Source organism: Panulirus ornatus, chromosome 20, assembly GCF_036320965.1.
Source record: "Panulirus ornatus isolate Po-2019 chromosome 20, ASM3632096v1, whole genome shotgun sequence".
Lineage (NCBI taxonomy): Eukaryota > Metazoa > Arthropoda > Malacostraca > Decapoda > Palinuridae > Panulirus > Panulirus ornatus.
This window is the reverse complement of record NC_092243.1, coordinates 34,460,226-34,482,354: the sequence shown is the minus strand read 5'-3', so window position 1 is coordinate 34,482,354 and position 22,129 is coordinate 34,460,226. Positions and strand designations below refer to the sequence as shown.

The 22,129-nt window shown below is 44.2% G+C and overlaps 1 long non-coding RNA gene across 1 annotated transcript in view; it reads right to left on the bottom strand.

Moving 5' to 3' along the window:
• LOC139755801 (uncharacterized) overlaps nucleotides 1-13,158 on the bottom strand; it is a 316,241-nt gene extending 303,083 nt beyond the window's left edge. The window contains exon 1 of the long non-coding RNA XR_011714163.1: nucleotides 13,000-13,158. This is a non-coding gene — a long non-coding RNA (uncharacterized lncRNA). The remainder of the gene's footprint in view (nucleotides 1-12,999) is intronic.
• Between the last annotated feature and the right edge of the window lie 8,971 nt (nucleotides 13,159-22,129).

Sequence of the window (22,129 nt, the reverse complement as noted above, 5' to 3'; positions counted from 1 at the left end):
TCTGCATTAAGAGGAGGAAAATGGTTTCCATCATGATGTGGAGGCAAACTGACTTTGTACTAAGATAGGAAGGGATATGGACTTGCATTAGGAAAAAGGGAAATATTGTCTGTATTACTCTATTTGTGTCTTTTCTGTATTTCTTTGTACGACGCAAAGCAGTACACGTTGTCTAGGAAAAGAGGCACACACTCAAAAAGACCAATAACCAAAAAGAAAATAAATCTCGTAAATCTTATGCGTCAGTATGATGTGTATATTAAAAAAAAAAAGCGAAAGAAACTTGAAGTGTTTTATTGTTATGTTGGAATTAACAAGAGGAATTACGTGACCAATCGGGTTATTCATTACAGAAAATGGTGACTTCATTCAAGACAACGAAGCTAAAGCGAAGTTTATTTTTTCTTTTTATATGTATTTACAAGTGAAGATACAAATGATGTTCTTCATCTATTTACAATGCTAAGAGAACAGTTTTTGTAGCATATTGAAATAAAAGAAGATATACACCATCAGCAATAACTGGTCTGAGAGTAAACAAAACGGCAGACGAGTTTATCGGGGGTCGGTAAATAATGCGAAAAACAATATAGTTAAACCCGTGGCTGCTATTTTCACGAAGTCACTTGCTGCGGTAACTGTTCTAGAGGAATGGAACTTTGCTAGTATAACAAATGCTAAAAATGTAATGATTCATTGCCTGGAAATCTTCATCCAATTAGCTTAACGTCTGTAGTTGGTAAACTAATGGAAGCAATCATTCGGGATAAGATTATGAACCATTTAGAGGATCACCACTTAATAAACGAGTCTCAGCATGTCTGACAGTGGACTGTGGAACACTCACTGACACTATCGAGATTCGATCTTTTTCATAACAAAGGGATTCACCCCCTAATAAACACCATTGGCTCAGTTCCTAACGTACAAAGACGGAGCATTTACTGAAAGCATCTGCGCTTCACTCCCTGACAAATGGCAGCGGTTCACCCATTGATAGACGACGGTGGCTCTCTCACTAACCCAACAGTCGCTCAACACTAGCACAAATCGAGGCTCATTTCAAAGCACCCAACATAAGCATACTCCTTCATAGACGTCAGCGGCTCACTCGCCAACACTACACGGCAACTTACTCCCTTCCCTGACACAAGACGGACCCAGTTCCTGAGACGCATCACCAGCTCACTACCTGCACAGTGTAGGTGGTTCACTTCCTGCTTAATGAAGGAAGATTACTCCCCGACACATATGCGTTGCCCAGTGCCTGGTATAAAACGGCTGCTAACTTTCTTTCATACTTGGATTGCTAACTTATTGACAAAAGATATCTCGTTCCCTGTCAAGCATGTTTGGCTCAAACCCTGCCACAAATCGGTGGCTCACTAACGCACAACGGCGGCCTCCCATCTAAAACACCAGAGAGGACCACTCCCTGACGAGAGACTGGTGCTCACTCTCTGACACAAGTAAGAGCATCTATCCCGCTCAATCGTCGACACTTTATGCACTATCCTTTGAAAACGATACACTTTAAAGCACCCTGACACACGACTGTGATTCAGTCCCTGACGCATTACAGCGGACCACTCCCTGACACACAAAATGACTCACTCCCTAACATAAAACGACTGTCGTTCCCTGACGCACGTCGGTACCTCATTCCCATGCACATGTCGGTGGTTCACGACCGAACATACGATGGAGGATCAATCCAACGTATACTACAGCGCCACACTCCCTCTTACACGTCGGCGCCTTATTCATTGCCACACGACTCTGACTGTGTCTGAAACATATCGGAGTGTCATGCCCTAAGAAAATTCAACAGCTCACGCAATTATTCGTGACGGTGCCTTACCGTGAGGTGCCCGGTCAGACGACTGCGACTTAGTTCCTGATGCCCCAAAACAAACTACGTACGAACTGTTGTGAATCTCACATGACTGCTGCTCACTCCATGCACCCAGACCATTCCCAGACACCTTGCTTTCACTTCACCGAGCTGGATCACTTCCTGACAAGACAGACACGCAGTCCCTCACACGCGTAATTGTCCTACTACCTGCCAGGTGTTGGTGGTTCACTCCCTGTCTGTGGAAGGAATGTCGCTGACTTCCTGACATAAGACGGCTGCATACTCTCTACCACATCTAGGTGACATTCCCAATAACAGAAGACTGTTGCTCACGCCTTTTCACATTCCGATGGCACAGTCCCTTCAACTAGACGAAGGTTCCCTCCCTGCCTCTTGTCGTTGGCTCACTAACACAACGAAAGTTTCTGACAAACACTGCGGAGGATCATTCCTTGACGAAAACTCGCTCCTCATTCTCAGATAAACATCAGAGGTTTGCTCCCTCACAAACGTGAAAAACACTTTTATCACCTCTTGAAGGCGAATCACTCTCTAAAACACCCGGGCACACTACTGCTTATTATAATGTCCGTGACACACTACAGCAGACCTCCTCCATGACACACAATATCGATTCACCGCTTGACAAAGAACGATGGGTCACTTCTCAAAATGATCTAGGCTCACTTTCAAACACAGACGAGTCATTCCTAAACATACGTCGGCGCCTTAATCCCTGGCACCTGACGCTGGTTCATTACACGACAGACGACAGAGGGCTCTATCCATAGCACACGATAGCGTACACTCCCTAACACGCTTCGATGGCGATACACTACCTCACACACTTCGACACCTTCATGACAAATTCGACTGCTTACTCCCTAACTCATGAAGATGCCTTAATCATTAAGTACCCGGACTGACACTGTCACTTGCACCCTGACACAGCATAGCAAACCACTTCCTAACACACTATAGAGAATCACTTCCTACCATAGTGAAGGGACTCACTTCGTAATATACACCCTACTTTATAGACTCAGCTGAACAAAGACGGCGCACTTCTTGAGACAATAAATGCTTCACTCCCTGACAAACATAAGCGGTCCTCTGCTTGATGAACGCCGGCAGCTTACTCAGTCAGCCTCAATAGTGGCTCACACCTTCACAAACTGCAGCGGCTCACTCCTCTTTATTACACTGCAGCTCACACTCATTGGTTGCACAATGCCTGACACAAGACGGTCATAAATGCACGACACGCCACTGACCGACTACCTGCAAGGCGGTGATGGCTCTGCCTGAAATTTCAAAACACGGTAGTTTTCTCCCTGTCAGACGCGGTTCACTCCCCGACGCGTGGAAAGATCACTCCTAACCACACTTACACTCAGCCTTTGCCTTACACCACGGAAGTTCACTCCTTGAAGAATGGCGATACACTCCTTGACACACGACATCGACTCAGTCCCTGACATGTAAGTGGTGCTTCATGTTGGCGCCTTGCCTCTTGCGAGATCAGCGAGCAACTGGGAGGATTATATGGTCCTGGACGGTGGGTAGAACCACGCACTAGAGGTTCATGATTAGTGGTTTGACCCTCCAACCAGTAACTTGACTGGGACACTGTATATGAACGGTGTTTCGGGTTCAACTTCAACATTGGGAATAGGTTTGCACCTACGTGACAAGTGGTATTCATTTTGCCGTTTTGTGATAGGTTTATGTATGTAAGTAACAACAGACAACACCACCAATAGCCGAATGGGCAGAGCAACGGTAGTCCACATGTTTACATGAACCATTTCACTCATACAGATTCCTTCCTGGTTGTAAGGACTGTGGACATAACCTGACACGGTCTGATGGCGGAACCATAAGGCTTGTTACGCAGGGAAGGAATCAATTTAGTTGCTCTTCGCTGCACTGCTTCCAATCTATGCACTGCATATTTGCGGTGTGATCTAACTATACTTAGGTATAGTGGCAATGTTACATCTTTGCTTTTGTTCGTCATATTCGCGGTGTGATCTAACTACACTTAGGTATAGAGGCAATGCTACATCTTTGCTTTCTGTTCGTAAAGTTTGTGTTTATAACTCTTACATCCCTATTTGCTTCCTTGGCAGCTTCATTACAATGGAGGTAAGTTAGTGGAGACAGTGACCACTAGATCTCCTGACTATGGGTGTCCTTTATCTTGTGGCCCATCAGTTCATGATCAAATGTTTGGTTTACGTTTCCCACTTGTAACAGGCGACATGTATTGGCGTTAAATGGCATTTGCCATTTACTAGACCATTCAACAATCTTAACGAGATCCTCCTGTAATCTTAGCCTAATCTTCTTAATATGGCATTGTCGATCTGCTGTCATCAGCAAAGTCGGAGACTTAGTTATTTAGTCCTACTTCAATATCGTTATTATGAATGATGAAAACTATAGGCCCAAGTACGAATCCCTGGGGAACCCCACCGGTAACGGGTGACCACGGTGATGATTCCCCAGTCATTACGACTCTGTTTCCTATCACGTAACCATATTTCTATCAAATTTCCTACGCAACCAGTTATCCAAAGGCCTGGACTTTGCGAATCAAGTGAATGTGGGAGGAACGTTGTCGAATGCATTCTGGAAGTTCAGAATTATCATATCTATTGTATGTGTCTTGTCGTGGGTATTGATAAAATTCAAGGGGTTTGTAAAGCATAATGTGCGTCTTCTAAAGCCATGCAGTGTATTAATGATCGTATTAATGATCAAGCTGTGTTGCTCCAGGTAGGATATAATTCATTCTCTAATAATCCACTCCCTCATAATCCACTCCCTCATAATCCACTCCCTCATAATCCACTCCCTCATAATCCACTCCCTCATAATCCACTCCCTCATAATCCACTCCCTCATAATCCACTCCCTCATAATCCACTCCCTCATAATCCACTCCCTCATAATCCACTCCCTCATAATCCACTCCCTCATATCCACTCCAGAAGTTTACAGTAATTGATGTGAGGCTAACAGGATGGTAATCACCAGGCAACTTGCGGCTTCCATTTTAGTATATAGGAGTGACGTCTGCCTGTCTCATCCTGCTGGACTATTCCAGCCTAAAGCGACTTACTGAAGACATAGGTTAACGGTCCAGCAATTCGTGTTTGACGTTTTTAATCACTCGTGTATAGGAACGATCAGGACTTGGACTTTCATTAGTATTCAACTTATCTATTTGTGTTAGTACTTCTCCAACTGTGACGGAAAATTCTTGTATCGTGTGAGTGGTATCTATCGCTGTCTCAAAAATTTGTGTCGTTGCTTTCTAGCGTAAAACCAGAACTGGAAAACTTGTTCAGGGTTGTTGCTATGCTTTTATCGTCCACAATGGGTTCCCATCCTCATTCACTAAAGGTCCTATTCCTCTCCCCTCACATACGGCATTCCCTGTCTAAACACGACAAAACACGCATGTCGATGACTTACCAACTGACTCAGTACGGAAGCTCGATCCGAAACAAACGAGAGTAATACTTCCTCACACACACCAGCGCCTCATCCGGCGACACACTGAAACATGTCGTCGACTCAACTTGATAAACTGCGAATGCTCATTAGCTAATTCGTGATAATGCCTTGATCCTGATGTATCTGGACAGACCACTACTGTTTACTCCCTGACACAGCACAGCAAACTACTCCCTGACACACTATAGCAAATCACTCCCTATCATTGTACTGCGACTCATTCCCTAATATACACCATGGCTCACTCCCTGACGCAAAAAAGCGCACTTCATGATACTATAAACATGTCACTCCCTGAAAAACATTTGTGGTTCACTTCTTGATAAACAACGGCAACTCTCTCTCACCGACACACAAGCAAGACTCGTCCACTGACGCAAAACTACGGCTCAGTCTATAGCACACACATCGGCTCACTACAGTACACACCACAGCAGCTCACTCCCCCAACACCACGGTAAATCGCTCCCAGTTATGTGAGTGGCTCATTCTCTATCATAAAACGGACACGGTCCCTGACACACGTCATTGAGCTAAAATCTTGTAAGTGTTGGTGGCCCAATCCTTGTTAAAAAACGGCATTACTCATTACCTAACATAAGAAAGCTGTTTGATTCCTATCAGACCTGGGTGGCTCGCTTACTGACAAAAGACAGCATCTCTATCTAGCACATGTAGGTAGCTCGTTCCCTATAAGTAGACGACCGGTCACTACCTAATACAAGTCGTTGGCTTACTATCACACAGCGCCAGTCTCCTGTCTGAAACACGACACACAGCACTCCGGGATGAAAATCAGGAGTTCACTCTCTGACACAAGGGAGACCCACACCTTGACAAAGTCGACTGTTTATGCCCTACCTCTTGACGGTGACTCGTACCCTAAAACACCTTGACACACGACTGTGATTCTGTCCCTGACACTCTACAGCGGACCACTCCCTGACTCATAACATAAACCTCTCCCTGAAAAAAAAAACACCAGTCATTACCTGACATGGTGGTTCACTACCTGATACAAGACGGAGGCTCGATCCAAAACACAACGGCCCCACACTCCCTGACACACATCGACGTCTCATACAGTGACACAAGACTGTAGCTTTCTCCGAAACATGTCGGCAAGTCACTCCCTAAAAAAAAAAAAAAAAATCGACAGTTCACTTCCTAACTCGCGCTGGTGCCTTAATCCCCAGAAACCCGGACAAAAAACTTCGGCTGAGAGAGTACAGCGAACCACTCCCTCATACACAACAGCGAATCCCTCCCTATCATAATGCAGGGACTCACTCCCTTATACACACTATGGTTCACTTCCTGACGCACAAAGATGGCACACTTCCTGAAACTATGAACGCCACACTCCCTGATAAACGTTGATAGTGACTGACCAACGACGACAGATGTCTCGCTAACACACAGCCGCGGTTCAACCTTTGAAACAAAAGAAGGCTCACTAAGGCACTCAACACCTGGCCATTCCCTTGAAATCTACAGCGGCTTACGCGCCTAACCTAGACTGCAAGCTACTCCCCGCCACACATCAATGGCTCTTCCCAGACATAAGACGAACATCCAATCCCTGAACGCGTTCTTGGCCCACTATCTACAAAGTACTCCTTGTGAAAGGACGGCAATTCTCTCCCTGTTACATGCGTGTTGCTCATACCATGAAACTAGACGTTTCACTTACTGGCACACAACGGCGGCTTCCTAGCAAACACGACACAGGATCATCCCCTGAGATAAACCGCTGCTTACTGTGACCCACATCAGCTGCTCACGCCCTGACATACGTGGATAACTCGTACCCAACCTCATGAAGGCGAATCACTTTCGAAAACACTCTGACACAGGAATATGTTTCACTTCCTGTCACACTACTGCGGACCACTCTCCAAGACACTACAGCGACTCACTCCTGGCCAAAGACATTAAACCGGCTCACTTTCAAACTCTATTTCCTGACACATTTCGATAGCTAACTACCTGACACGATGGAGGCTCTATCCGAAACATACTCGGCGTCTCATTTAGTGACACACAACTCTACCGTTGTGGACATGTATCAGTGACTCTACTTGAAATACTTCGATGTCTCACTCCCCAACCCGTGATGGTGCCTTAATCCTCAAACACCCATACACAACAGCGGCTTAATGACTGACACAGTATAGTGATCCACTCCCAGATATATGATGCCTGAAGATTGGTGGAATGCATGTATAGTGTCACTGTATAAAGGCAAGGAGGATGAAGATGAATGTTCGAACTATAGAGGTATGATGCGTATCAGGAGAGGGAGATGTGTGGATCAGATGCTTGCTTTGAATGTGTGGATCAGGTATTTGCCTTGAATATGTGTATGAAATATTAAGAGAATCAGATGGATTTGTATGTGGCATCTAAGGATCTGAAGAAGCACATGATAGGGTTGACAAAGATACTTTGTGGACAGCGTTATGGATATATGGGGTGGGAGGGATGAAAGCTCTTCCAATAGGTAAGGAGATTCTATCAAGAGAGTAAGGCGTGTTTGCGAGTACGTAGAGAGAGAGAGAGAGAGAGAGAGAGAGAGAGAGAGAGAGAGAGAGAGAGAGAGAGAGAGAGAGAGTACCAGGTGGTACCAGAGTGGTACCAGGTGAAAGTGGGTCTGTGGCAGAGGTGTGTAATGTCACTACGGTTATTTGATTTTTTTGATAGATTTGGTGGTGAGGAAGGTAAATGCGAGGGTCATAGAGAGAGGGACAGGTATGTCATCTGTTGGGGGTGGGGATCCTGGGAGGCGAATCAATTGTTGTTTGTTGATGGCACGACGATGGTAGCAGATTCGACTAAGAACTGCAGTGGTTCGCGTCTCAGTTACGGGGGATGTGTGAAAGAAGAAAGTTGCTAGGAAATGTACATGAAATCAAGGTTATCAAATTTAGCAGTGCAAAGAAACTGGTCTACTGGGATGTGAGTAAAAATAAGGAAAACCTTGGAGGATGTGAAACAATTAGATACTTAGAAGTGGACATGGTAGCAAACGGAACCACGAAGTATAAGGCTGGTCATGAAGTGGATGGGGGCGCGAAGATTCTGGGAGCCCCGAGAAATGAGTGCAAAGAGAAATCACTGTCTGTGAGGGCGAAAATGTCTATGCTTGAAGGAATAGTCGTCCCGAAGGTGTCGTGCGGATGAGAAGCATGGGGAAAAGACGAGAATGTACGGAAGAGGATTCACTTCAATGTGCTGGATATGTTTGAGGACAATATGTGGTAATAAAAAGGGTACAAATGAGGGAGCTGAAGGTGTGCTGAAATGGTTTTTGCATATGGAGATAATGGGTGAGAGTAAACTGACAAAGAGAATGGTAGAACTGGAGGGCAAGAAGAATAAGGGGACTATATTGGAGATGGAAGGATGGAATGAATAAGATTTTAAGTGCTCGGGGGCCTAAGCATGCAAGAGGATGCAAGACATGCAGGGGATGGAGTGAATTGGAGAGGGGATAATCACAAAAATATCTGTGGGGCCTGGTTGTGTATAGGATGCTGTGGTTTCGATGCACTATACATGACAGACAGAGAATGGATCTGAGCGAACAAGTCCTTGTCTTTGTGGTAAATGGAAAAGTACGAAAATAAAAGAAGAAAAACTACGTCAGCATTCACAGGTTGACAAACGGCGGTAGCTCAACGTGCTATGAAGAATGACGGTTCAAGCCCTGATGAAAAACGAAGGATCATTTCATAAAATGCATCGGCTTATTATTCAACACACTACACCATCTCGCTCCCCGACACTACACGGCAGCTCACTCCCTGACACACGTCACTATCCAACTCCCTGTCCTATTCAGTGTTTCATATAAAAACACTGACACGGTAACTCACTTCCTGTCGAACGTGCGTGGCTCATTCGCTAACAGAAGACGATTCACTCTATGCCACAGATCGATGGCTCATTAAAACAGAGGCTTCCTCCCTGACACAAAAATATCATTTCGGATGGATCACCGCTACTCACTCTCTGACACACGTCGGTGGCTCGCTATATGACAGACGTTAACAGCTCACTCCCTTCCCTATGTCGATGGCTCATTCTCTCGGGCAACCAGTAACAACACAGTGGTTCAATGCCTAACTCACTACACAGGCTCTTTCCCTGACACGACACATTCCACATACTCCCTCTCTGACACGACGCACTCCACATACTACCTCCCTAACACGACACACTACACAGACTCCCTCCTTGACACGACATACCACACAGACTCCCTCCCTGACACACTACTGCGACACGCCCCTCGACACACAACTTCAGATCTCTTCCCGAAACATGAAAACTGTTCAGACCCAAATGAACACCAGAGGTTCACTCTCTAACAAGGAAGGGCAGCTCATTTCCTGACAGACATCAGTGACCTACTTACACATACACGGGATTTTTGATTCACACACAACGCGGTATATCACACTAGCGAAAAACCACTGATCGCACTTTGACACAAGTCAGTGGCTAACTCTGACAAACATCGACAGCTAATTCCCTATCCGTTGAGGGCGACTCTACTAAAGGCATTGGGACAGAACTGATCACTGACCACACCAGATGGCCAATCCCTGATACACTACATCGACTCACTTCCTGATGAAAAACAAAGACCGTCATTGCCTAATGCACGTCAACGCCTCATTCGCTGGAACATGTCTGAGGTTCATTATCTAACGTATGAGGGAAGCTCGATCTGAAATAAACGACGGTTTCACATTCCCGCTCACACAGCGGCGCCTCACATAGCAATACACAGCTCAGAAACATATCGGCGAGTCCCTCCCCAAAAAATGTCTACGACTAAATCCTTAAGACGTGATGGGGTCATAATCCTGAGGTACTCCATGCCACACAACAGTGAACCACTCCTTGAAGAACTGAAGCAAAATACCCCTTACAGGAAATACACACCATGACTCACTCCCTAACCCACAAAAACGGCGCACGTTCTGAAGCTATAAACACCTCACCCCCTGATAAACCTTGACGGTTCACTTCATGACAAACGATGGCAGCTCTCACTGACACGCCACAGTGGTTCAGCCCCTGACGCATTCCGTAGCACAAAACCTCTGTTCACTCCAAACACTACAATGGCTCATTCCTCTCCACAAAACGGGTCATTCACTCTTCGCCACACGCCGATGGTTCATTTCCTGACACAAGTAATCCCTGACACACGTCACTGAAGCACTACCTGCCTGGTGCTGGTGGATCACAACCTGACAAACATCGACAGCTCATGCGCTATGTCTCGAGAAAGACACTCTGGGCGCACGACCGTACTCCAGTCCCTGACACGCTACACGACACCACTCTGACACATTACATTGTCACTTTTTGACAAACAACGACTCATCTCCTGACACACGACGGCGCATCAATCCCTGACACACGTCGGTGTTTCACTACCTGACATACGAAGGTGGCTTAGTCCTAAACAGAAGATCAGGATAAACTCCCTCACACACGTCGATGCCTATTTCAATGACACGACTGCAGTTGTCTCAAACACGTCGGCGGAACACACCCTCCCTAACTCGCGACAGCACTTTAATCCCAAGACGACGGAGGCTCATTCTCTGGCACACTGTAGCGAATCATTCTTTATCCTTATGCTGGGACTCAATTCCTTGATAAACACCATTGTTTACTTGATGAGACTGTAAACACCTCACTCCCTGACAAAAATTAACTGTGCACGCATTGATAAACGACGACAGCTCTCTCTCTCTCACTGACACACAAAAATGACAACATTTAACGGAACGAGAAGGCTCACTGCGTAGCACGTATCATCTGCTCACTTCTTCACACACTACACCAGCTCATTCCCTTGCACCAGACAAGAACTCACTTCCCCCCCCCATCCCCCAAGTTGCTAGTTTACTTTTGACACGAGGCAGATAAAAGTCTCTGCCACGCGTTACTGACCTGCTTTCTGCACAGTGTAGGTGGTTCACTGACACACAACGGTGGCTTTCTAACTGTAACTCAAGATAACTTCCTGACGAAAAACCTCTGTTCACTGTTAGACAAACGTCAGCTGTTTACTTCCTCACAAACGTCGAAACCACAGTTCCTACCTCCTGAAGATCACGTGACTCACTCCCTTAAACACCTGGACACACGACTCTTGTTCAGTCCCTGACATAATATCTATTTACTACTTGACAAACAACGGCGGATCACCCGCTGTAACACTAAACCAGACACACTTGAAGCATAAAGACGAGTCATTTCTTGTCACACATCGGGATCTTAGTCCCTGGTACATAACGATGGTTTACTAATTGACAAATGATATAAAGGCTCGATCCAAAGCACACGACGGTGAAATACTCCCTCACACACTTCGACGCTTGTCACTGTCTCAAACATTTAGGAGATAACCCCTGACAAGTTCGACTGCTTACTGTCTAAGTGGTGACGGTGACTTAATTCTGAAGTAGCTACATAGATGAATGCCTCACACATGGACGTGACACAGCAAACCGCCCCTGGCACAGCACAGCGAATCACCTCCTCTCTTAGTAGACAGACTCACTCCATAACACTCCGTGACGTACAGAGACAAAGACGCACGTCCTCAAACTATAAACATCTCTGCCTGACAATCATTAACGGTTCTCTCAGGTCTTTCTGTGAAAAACAACTGTGGCTCAACCTCTAACACGATTTGAAGGCTCACTCCGTAGTACACAATATTGGCTCGTTCCTTCAAATGAATACAACTGAAGACAAACAGCAACAGGGTCCTAACGAGGCTGTTTGTGACAATGGAAGAGAACAGACACTTACAGATTATTGTGGTACGAATAGATGGACAAAGATTTCTTAAAATCTATCGTATAGCTAAGAAGGTGCAAATAATATCAGTTGTGGATTTGAAGCTTTTTTCATTTTTAGTCTCGGTAAGTAAAACTTTACACTTATCAATATACAAATGACCTGGCTACCAGTTAGGCCGGTCTATCAGCTTGTGTAAGTCAATTTGAAGCTGCAGATGTTCAATTTGTGGTATAGTTTCAGTAGTGGTCGTCTGATAAGTTTACAATCTTATCCAGAATGACAGTTTCCATCAGTAACCAACTACAGGCGTTAAGCTAACTGGACGATAAAGTCTTACTCCATATCACACATGGTTTATATATCAATATAACAGTCAACTTCAAACATCAAGCACCAGAAATATCTATGCACGTACACCTTTCATAATACTCAACGCTCAACTAAATGTTTCGCAGACTGCACTCAGAACTGTGGTGGACCACAGTAATACCCCGTCACAATCGTCAACACACAATAGCGGCTCATGCCTTGACACACTGCAGTAGAGTCTCTCACTCCATGACCTAAGACGACAGCTCACAACAATTCGTCTGTGGTATGTATACTCCCTGTCTCTTTACAGCGGCTCACTCCCTGAAAATCAACGGCAACTCACTTTCTGACACACAACCATGCCCTCCTGGATAATGCGCTAAAGTACATTGCTCCTTTACGATCAAACGCGCCTTACCTAGGCACACGTCAGCGAGTCACAAACACAAGCCATCAACTCAGTCTCTTACCTATATCAGAGGTTCCCTCCTTGACACGTCGCGTTGGGGGATTACTCCTGCCACACATGCACCACAGAAGCTCACTCCCCATGAGAAGACGACGGTACACTCCTTGATATACGACATCTCAGCCCCTGGCACATGAGTGATTTCATATCACCACATTAACTCCGGCGAGGTAGGCGGGTAACTGAAGGGCAGGACTCCTGTGTAACCTGCTGTTCCACAGCGCTCTGATTGGCTGCACTCCCTCCCCCCTGGTGTGACGTCACGCATATTATGCCAATAAACCGCTTTCTTTGTTCAGTTTAAGTATAGAAAATGTAGTGTACTTTAATTCTAGTATAACCATGCCAATTGTGCATGTACCACTAAAATCAGAAGACGATAGTAACAAGAGGTATATCAAAATGTACATTTCGACATTTAAAGACAAATATGAAATAATAGTTTCTTATTGTATACAAATACAAAACACAATGATTTACGGTTTGAAAGAGGCTAACATGGCCTGGCTTGGCGCGAATTGCCAGCCTCCATTCCCGTCTGTCCCACAGTCTGAAAGCTGAGTGAGGACTATATTAGATATCAGTAACTGTTGTGATTTTTTTTTTTACTATAGTTTTCACAAGGTTTAACTTCGAGAATAATCTCCCAGCTTCTGCATCTGACGTTGGCGATGATAGACTTTGCATGGAAAAATTTACAAGATATTTTGAACAATTTGTTCCATTCTGTATCCTCTGCCTCCATAACTTTACGGTAGAACTGCAGTATGTATATTTTTTCGCCTGTCCTCGTACAAAACATGCCACGGCAGCTTACTCCATACATCGTCAAGTTTTGTCATATCATCCTGGTATACTTTACGCACCCGGCGAGCTAATTCAAGGAGAGCGGGCACGTCAGCTCTGGCACCAGCGTGTAAAAAAATTCTTGGGGTGAGGATAACGAGCAAGTCTCCACAGTAGATGGTCAGGGGGAACATTTTCTTAATTTCTGTGCACTGTGTTATCAGAAACTGCCTGTATCTCATCCTGCATGACCACCATAATGGGTGATCTATGGTTTATGTCGTCTGTTTGTCTGGCAGTGTGGACAGAGCTACCCAAATATATTTGGTTGAGTGGTAGGTAGTATTTCTCACTGTGTGGGTCTATTTCCTCTAATGGGAGCTTGCTCACGCAATCGGGATTGAGAAATATTAATGATAATGTTCTCTATAACTTCGTGATGTTCTGCAACAGATGGACTGTCGGATTTTGCCTCTGGAAGAAACAAAGGACAGCGGGGTCATATGACTGATCACTGATGGTGTGCACTGATACCAGCCATTCCTCTAGTGTCTTTGAAATGAAATATAGTGACAAATGCCGCCATTACTCAATCAACCTTGCCACAGCCTGGCAGAGGGATCACCATCGTGTCTAGGAGATATGTAGTAGTTTATGTGATTATGTTCGGCAAAAATCTTGGAATTCGTTAGTCATTTTTCCTCCGGGCGCTGTGGGCGATAAAAAGAGAAAATATTTCGAAATAAGTCTTCTAATTGTCGTGCAAGGTCTTGGAAAATTCTATGGCACATAGAAGGATGGACTGGAGTATGCATTACAAGTTGGTAATGCCTGGCAAAGAGTCCTGTAGGCGGCTGCATAAGGAGTTAAGCTCATCTATATGACGCCCCGTCAACTGCAAACCCTTTAAAGATTACCAAGGCGAGATGCTATAATAATCGAGGCTTTACATTATAGTGGAGTACAGTTTTCTCCCACTGAACCACTACTGTCACTGCTGTAGATATCCCCGGAGACAAGCATCCCTCAGTGAACGGTATTCATCTCCAAATAATAAATATCGGACCATCACTGCACATGATTTTGTTCTACTTACATGAGTGGGAGTCATCCATCATAATGAAGAATTTACTGGTTCTAAGTTTCTATACAAGCTCATCCATTGCAGCTTTACCTAGTGATCTACTGACCTCAGTGCACTTGGTTCTCCTTAGCGACATTGCCCGGGCAACAGAAGAATTAGATGCCAACCTGTGCAGGAGCACAAAATGGTGCGGGATGACAAGAGGGAGATTGTGCTGTGCGATGAAGCAACGTGGGAGAATGGTACCTAAAGCTACAATAAATATGGACGTTTAATCCAAGTACTCACCAAACGCCAGCGTATAACGGGGTATAGTGTAAACGAGAAATGTGTTGTGGCTGGACGGACAGGAGAGGGTCTGTATGACTGCCTATCCGTACATTCACTACCCTCACTGCCTTCTGCCAACTCAGCAAAATTGACTATTGTTCAAATGCAGTAAAGGAACTGATTCTAATACCATACTTGCAAATTTGATTACATTCGCTTTTATAAAAAAAAAGAAAACAATTGGACCCCATATAAAGTCTATAGTGTCGTTAATGTCCCGTTGGTCGGAACAGTGACGTCACTGTTTACCGACGAATTTCCGTCAAATGGTAGCGCTGCTGAGGGGTTCATGGTCCTGGACGATACGCAGGACAGAAGTGCCTGATCGTCAAAATCGTAGTTTGACTACAATACTGTAAATGAACGGCGTCTTGATTTTCATTCTAAAAGAAGAAATAACTTTATATCTTTAGTGATAAATGGTATTTATTTTGACGTCAAACATAATGGCCGAAGTAAGTTTATTTCAGTATACAACCACGGACGACGGCACATCAACGTGATGGGCAGAGCAACGGTAAACCACCTGTTCATACGAACCACCTCACTGACGCAAGTTCCCCCCTGGCGGCGAGGACAGTGGACGTACACCTTACCCTGCCTCATGGCGAAACCACGACTTAGGTAAAGAACACTCAAGAGATGGGGCGGCTTGAGGAGTGCATAATCTTTCTCATTCTGTACTTTAGGGTCAGTAGATGGAAATCACACACACACACACACACACACACACATATATATATATATATATATATATATATATATATATATATATATATATATATATATATATATATATATATATATACAAATTATGAGATAGAACACTCAGAGCATTTTTCCGTAAAACACAAGTAAACACAGACCAGAAACGCACCCACACACAAAAAAGAATTGCATGCTCTTGCAATATGACCTAAAAACTCAAAGGTTGTCTGGTACATGACTGAAAAAATTCAGCTTGAGTAAGTTTAATGAGGATGAGGCTCTATGAAAGCAGGCTTCAGTGTAATATCATACAGTAGGATATGTTGTGCAGAAATCTGTGCGTGGGAGGGACTTAGGAGATGACGTCGGTCCTAACCTGTTGCCAGAGTCTCACACTGGGGGAAGGCAAAGGACACAAACTATCTGCTGACAAATGTTAGAAAAGCTTTCAGATATATGGGTAAGTAGTTCAAATCCTGGTTTAGGTTAAACTTACAATACGCTTCGTAGCTTTGGTAAACGTACTTAAAGAAGCTCAAGATTCTAATAAAGAAGTTGTCTAGGAGGAAAACAAAGATGGTAAGGAAAAAATAAGCTTAGAAATAAGGGAAATACTGGAGGTGTTACATTTACACACCGTGGAAGAGAGAATAGTGAACTAGTGGTCTGATCAAAACCTTTGATTTTCTAACTCAAACTAGTAACGTAAATAGTGAACATTTCTTCAGGCGATGTAAAGGGAGAACAACCAAGGGTCATAACATGACATAAGCAAGAAGTTTCCTGTCATACACGGGTGGCTCATCCCACGCACGACACAAGATGGCAGATTAGTCCCTGACACATGCCGGTGGCTCACTTGCCACGACAGAAAGGCAGCTATAAGTGTCTGCCATATATCAATAGCTCTGTCCCTGCTTCATGTCATTAGCTGAATCCTTGACACACTACTGACTCACTCTCTAACAAACGTCGACGGCGAGCATTTTGGTAGACAATCATGGCTACTTCCATGACATATGTGAGCAGTTCACTCCAGGACAAACAACATCTCTCCCTGTAAACAATAAGGAAACTCACTTTCAAACACAACGACGACTCACTCCCTGACACACAATGGTCGATGTTGGTGGTCCACTGCCTGGCACTATGGAAGTTCACTGCGAAAAGAAATGAGGACTCCCTTCTTCTTAACACACTTTGGCGGTTCACTCCCAGGCTGTCATCGGCAGTTCAATGGGTGACACAAGATGGACACTGGCTACTTGGTTCACAAGAGCGACTAACTCCGTGTCACACCATAGCGATTCCTGTGAATGAACATGGGACTCTACACAATGCTTCTCTCCCTTACCCGCTACAACGCCTTTCTCCCTTAAACATAACAGGAAATCTCCATTACATACTACAGAGAACCCACGCTCAAAATGTGCTAGATTACTCCCTGAAGCATAACAGCGGTTCACTGCTCCCCAGAACATTGAAACGTTTCACTCCCTGACAAACGTTAGCGTATCACTCTTCGACAAATGACAGCACTACACTTCCTAAAACACAGTGACTCACGCACTGACATAAGATGACACAACAGTGGGGCTCACTTTCAAAGACAATAACGTCTCACTCGCTCACGTACATCGGTGCCTCATATTCTGGCACATGTTGGCAATTCTCTTCCTGACGCACGACGGCAGGTTATCATAAAGCAGATAGCGACGCCTGACAAATATCGGCAATTTATTCCGACACACAACAGTGTCTCACTCACTGACACAAGATGTCGGTTCACTCCGTGACCCACGGCTGCAGCTCACTTGTTATTTCTCTCCACATCAAGACCAGGCATTAAGTGAAACATAATAAGTTAATAAAAGGAAAAAAGAAATGAGGAGAAGTATTTACGAATTTTGGAAGAAATGAAAAACTTCCTGTCTTTTAAAAAAGTGCCAAATGATGGCTATTGAGAAAGACATAAGAAGGTAGAGAGTTCCAAAGCTTCGAGGTGTAGGAAAAGTAACAGTTATCAGAACGGCACACATCCATGAGTTACCAACGGCCACTTGGTAATGTGACGCAGCAGCTTGCCGAGTATTCCGTGGTCTAGCTAGTGGCGTGGGGGCACAAGCAGCCAGCTCCCAGAAGCAGAAACAAATTAATATTTAAAAAAATCGGGAAAATTTACCAGGACAGAACCTTGAGGGACGCTACTTTTAATGGAAAAAAGGCGTTGACGCTAATCCGTCAACAACCATGGAAATAAATCGCTCAGAGAGGAAGTAGATACGAGGGAGCAAAGCGAAAGAGAGGGAAACCTAGTGATAAGATCACAATGCCACACTCTGTCAAAGCTTTGGGTATATCGAGGGCAACTACATAGGAATCCCCAGTGACCAAAAATCAGTAAGATAGGAAAGATTATCGCCTTTCGGAAGCCATACTGGTGACCAGAGAGAAGACAGAGGTTCAAGATGTTAAGGTTATGGGAGTTGAGGAAGGTTTCAAAGACTTTGGATACAGTGGATGTGAAAGCAACAATACGAGTTAGAGAGGTTAGAACGATTCCCCTTCTTAGGGATGGAATGTATATACGAACAGATCATTCCAAGAAAGAAGGAAAAGTTCTGGTTTTTAAATATTATATATATATATATATATATATATATATATATATATATATATATATATATATATATATATATATATATATATTGCGCAAAAGATGCTTGTGGCATGAGAAGAGTGGGAGGTGGGTTGATTAGAAAGGGTAGTGAGTGGTGGGATGAAGAAGTAAGAGTATTAGTGAAAGAGAAGAGAGAGGCATTTGGACGATTTTTGCAGGGAAAAAATGCAATTGAGTGGGAGATGTATAAAAGAAAGAGACAGGAGGTCAAGAGAAAGGTGCAAGAGGTGAAAAAAAGGGCAAATGAGAGTTGGAGTGAGAGAGTATCATTAAATTTTAGGGAGAATAAAAAGATGTTCTGGAAGGAGGTAAATAAAGTGCGTAAGACAAGGGAGCAAATGGGAACTTCAGTGAAGGGTGCAAATGGGGAGGTGATAACAAGTAGTGGTGATGTGAGAAGGAGATGGAGTGAGTATTTTGAAGGTTTGTTGAATGTGTTTGATGATAGAGTGGCAGATATAGGGTGCTTTGGTCGAGGTGGTGTGCAAAGTGAGAGGGTTAGGGAAAATGATTTGGTAAACAGAGAAGAGGTAGTAAAAGCTTTGCGGAAGATGAAAGCCGGCAAGGCAGCAGGTTTGGATGGTATTGCAGTGGAATTTATTAAAAAAGGGGGTGACTGTATTGTTGACTGGTTGGTAAGGTTATTTAATGTATGTATGACTCATGGTGAGGTGCCTGAGGATTGGCGGAATGCGTGCATAGTGCCATTGTACAAAGGCAAAGGGGATAAGAGTGAGTGCTCAAATTACAGAGGTATAAGTCTGTTGAGTATTCCTGGTAAATTATATGGGAGGGTATTGATTGAGAGGGTGAATGCATGTACAGAGCATCAGATTGGGGAAGAGCAGTGGGGTTTCAGAAGTGGTAGAGGATGTGTGGATCAGGTGTTTGTTTTGAAGAATGTATGTGAGAAATACTTAGAAAAGCAAATGGATTTGTATGTAGCATTTATGGATCTGGAGAAGGCATATGATAGAGTTGATAGAGATGCTCTGTGGAAGGTATTAAGAATATATGGTGTGGGAGGCAAGTTGTTAGAAGCAGTGAAAAGTTTTTATCGAGGATGTAAGGCATGTGTACGTGTAGGAAGAGAGGAAAGTGATTGGTTCTCAGTGAATGTAGGTTTGCGGCAGGGGTGTGTGATGTCTCCATGGTTGTTTAATTTGTTTATGGATGGGGTTGTTAGGGAGGTGAATGCAAGAGTTTTGGAAAGAGGGGCAAGTATGAAGTCTGTTGTGGATGAGAGAGCTTGGGAAGTGAGTCAGTTGTTGTTCGCTGATGATACAGCGCTGGTGGCTGATTCATGTGAGAAACTGCAGAAGCTGGTGACTGAGTTTGGTAAAGTGTGTGAAAGAAGAAAGTTAAGAGTAAATGTGAATAAGAGCAAGGTTATTAGGTACAGTAGGGTTGAGGGTCAAGTCAATTGGGAGGTGAGTTTGAATCGAGAAAACTGGAGGAAGTGAAGTGTTTTAGATATCTGGGAGTGGATCTGGCAGCGGATGGAACCATGGAAGCGGAAGTGGATCATAGGGTGGGGGAGGGGGCGAAAATTCTGGGAGCCTTGAAGAATGTGTGGAAGTCGAGAACATTATCTCGGAAAGCAAAAATGGGTATGTTTGAAGGAATAGTGGTTCCAACAATGTTGTATGGTTGCGAGGCGTGGGCTATGGATAGAGTTGTGCGCAGGAGGATGGATGTGCTGGAAATGAGATGTTTGAGGACAATGTGTGGTGTGAGGTGGTTTGATTGAGTAAGTAACGTAAGGGTAAGAGAGATGTGTGGAAATAAAAAGAGCGTGGTTGAGAGAGCAGAAGAGGGTGTTTTGAAATGGTTTGGGCACATGGAGAGAATGAGTGAGGAAAGATTGACCAAGAGGATATATGTGTCGGAGGTGGAGGGAACGAGGAGAAGAGGGAGACCAAATTGGAGGTGGAAAGATGGAGTGAAAAAGATTTTGTGTGATCGGGGCCTGAACATGCAGGAGGGTGAAAGGAGGGCAAGGAATAGAGTGAATTGGAGCGATGTGGTATACCGGGGTTGACGTGCTGTCAGTGGATTGAATCAAGGCATGTGAAGCGTCTGGGGTAAACCATGGAAAGCTGTGTAGGTATGTATATTTGCGTGTGTGGACGTAAGTATATACATGTGTATGGGGGTGGGTTGGGCCATTTCTTTCGTCTGTTTCCTTGCGCTACCTCGCAAACGCGGGAGACAGCGACAAAGCAGAAAAAAAAAAAAAAAAAAAAATATATATATATATATATATATATATATATATATATATATATATATATATACGGAACAGACGTGCAAGTATCGGTGCAATTTCGAAGACAAATTTTTTCACTACACGAAGATGGATGCCATCAGGCGCATAATCCTTGCTTGTGCTAGTAAGAGAATTACTTTTCGGCCGGTTTGAAAAGAGATTACAGGGAGGCGCATAGGGTGATAATAGGAGCATTAGGAAGTGAAGGAACGTTAGAGATATCCCAGGTGGAGTTAGAGGAGAAACGGGAATCAAAGAGATTTGTTTTGTTTACAGGATAGGCAGGTATAGTACAGTCAGAACGGAAAAGTGAAGGAAAGATAGAAAGACAAATGTTGTTAGCGATACCTTTTGGCTAAAGACGAGAAAGACCAATCTGTGGATAAAGAAGCGAGGATATCTTACTTCCTTTTGATAATGGAACAATTTGCCACTAGGATAACGTACTTGCAGCCATTACAGGGAGTGATCAAAACTGAAGTGGAGTTGAAGGAAGCAGAGTATTTCCAAGCTCGATATGTCTGATCCCTTACCCGAATGGCTTCAGGACAGGAGCAGTTGGATGGGAAGAAAAGGTCGTCTTTGAGGAGGAGGAGGGGAGATATATTTCCATTTCCGAAAGAAAAGCCTCTGTCATGCATTTGGCATTGAATATCTACCCAGAGAAAGTCAGAAACGAATTTTCGTAACTTAATCCACTCAGCTTTAGAGGTGCCACTATTACGTATAGAGGGGCTGTTGGAGAGGGATATTTATGACAATGTGGTCAGATATACCATGTAGGAGCGATATTGTGTAGTTGAAGCTCGAAAGATTGAGGGTGAGAAATAGATCCAGAATATTAAGAGAGTGGTCACAACGGTCAAGAAATTGGGTGAGTTGGGAGACAATTTGCCTAGATCACTGAGAATGGAGAATGTAAGGACTTTAATCCCCCACCATCTGTATGGCAGGACTTCAAGCATCATTGAAAAGAGATTACACCCTCCATGTTAGGATTGCTGGTCTTACTTTCTGTCTCATCAAACCGAGACTAGCAGCCTATTCCTACCATCTTCTCACAAGCACCATACACCTACCGAAATCTCACATTTTATTCACATCAGTTCTCTCCCCGTTTTTCCCTGCATTTTTTTAATACAATCATGGTAGAGTCCAGTGAGCTTATGGCCTCTGGTCATCGGCATCATGAGGTGCTAGGAATCTCTGGGTTTCTGCATGACTCTCCTGCGAATGAGAGGGATGACTCTGACAGTAGTAGTATCGGTGGTGAA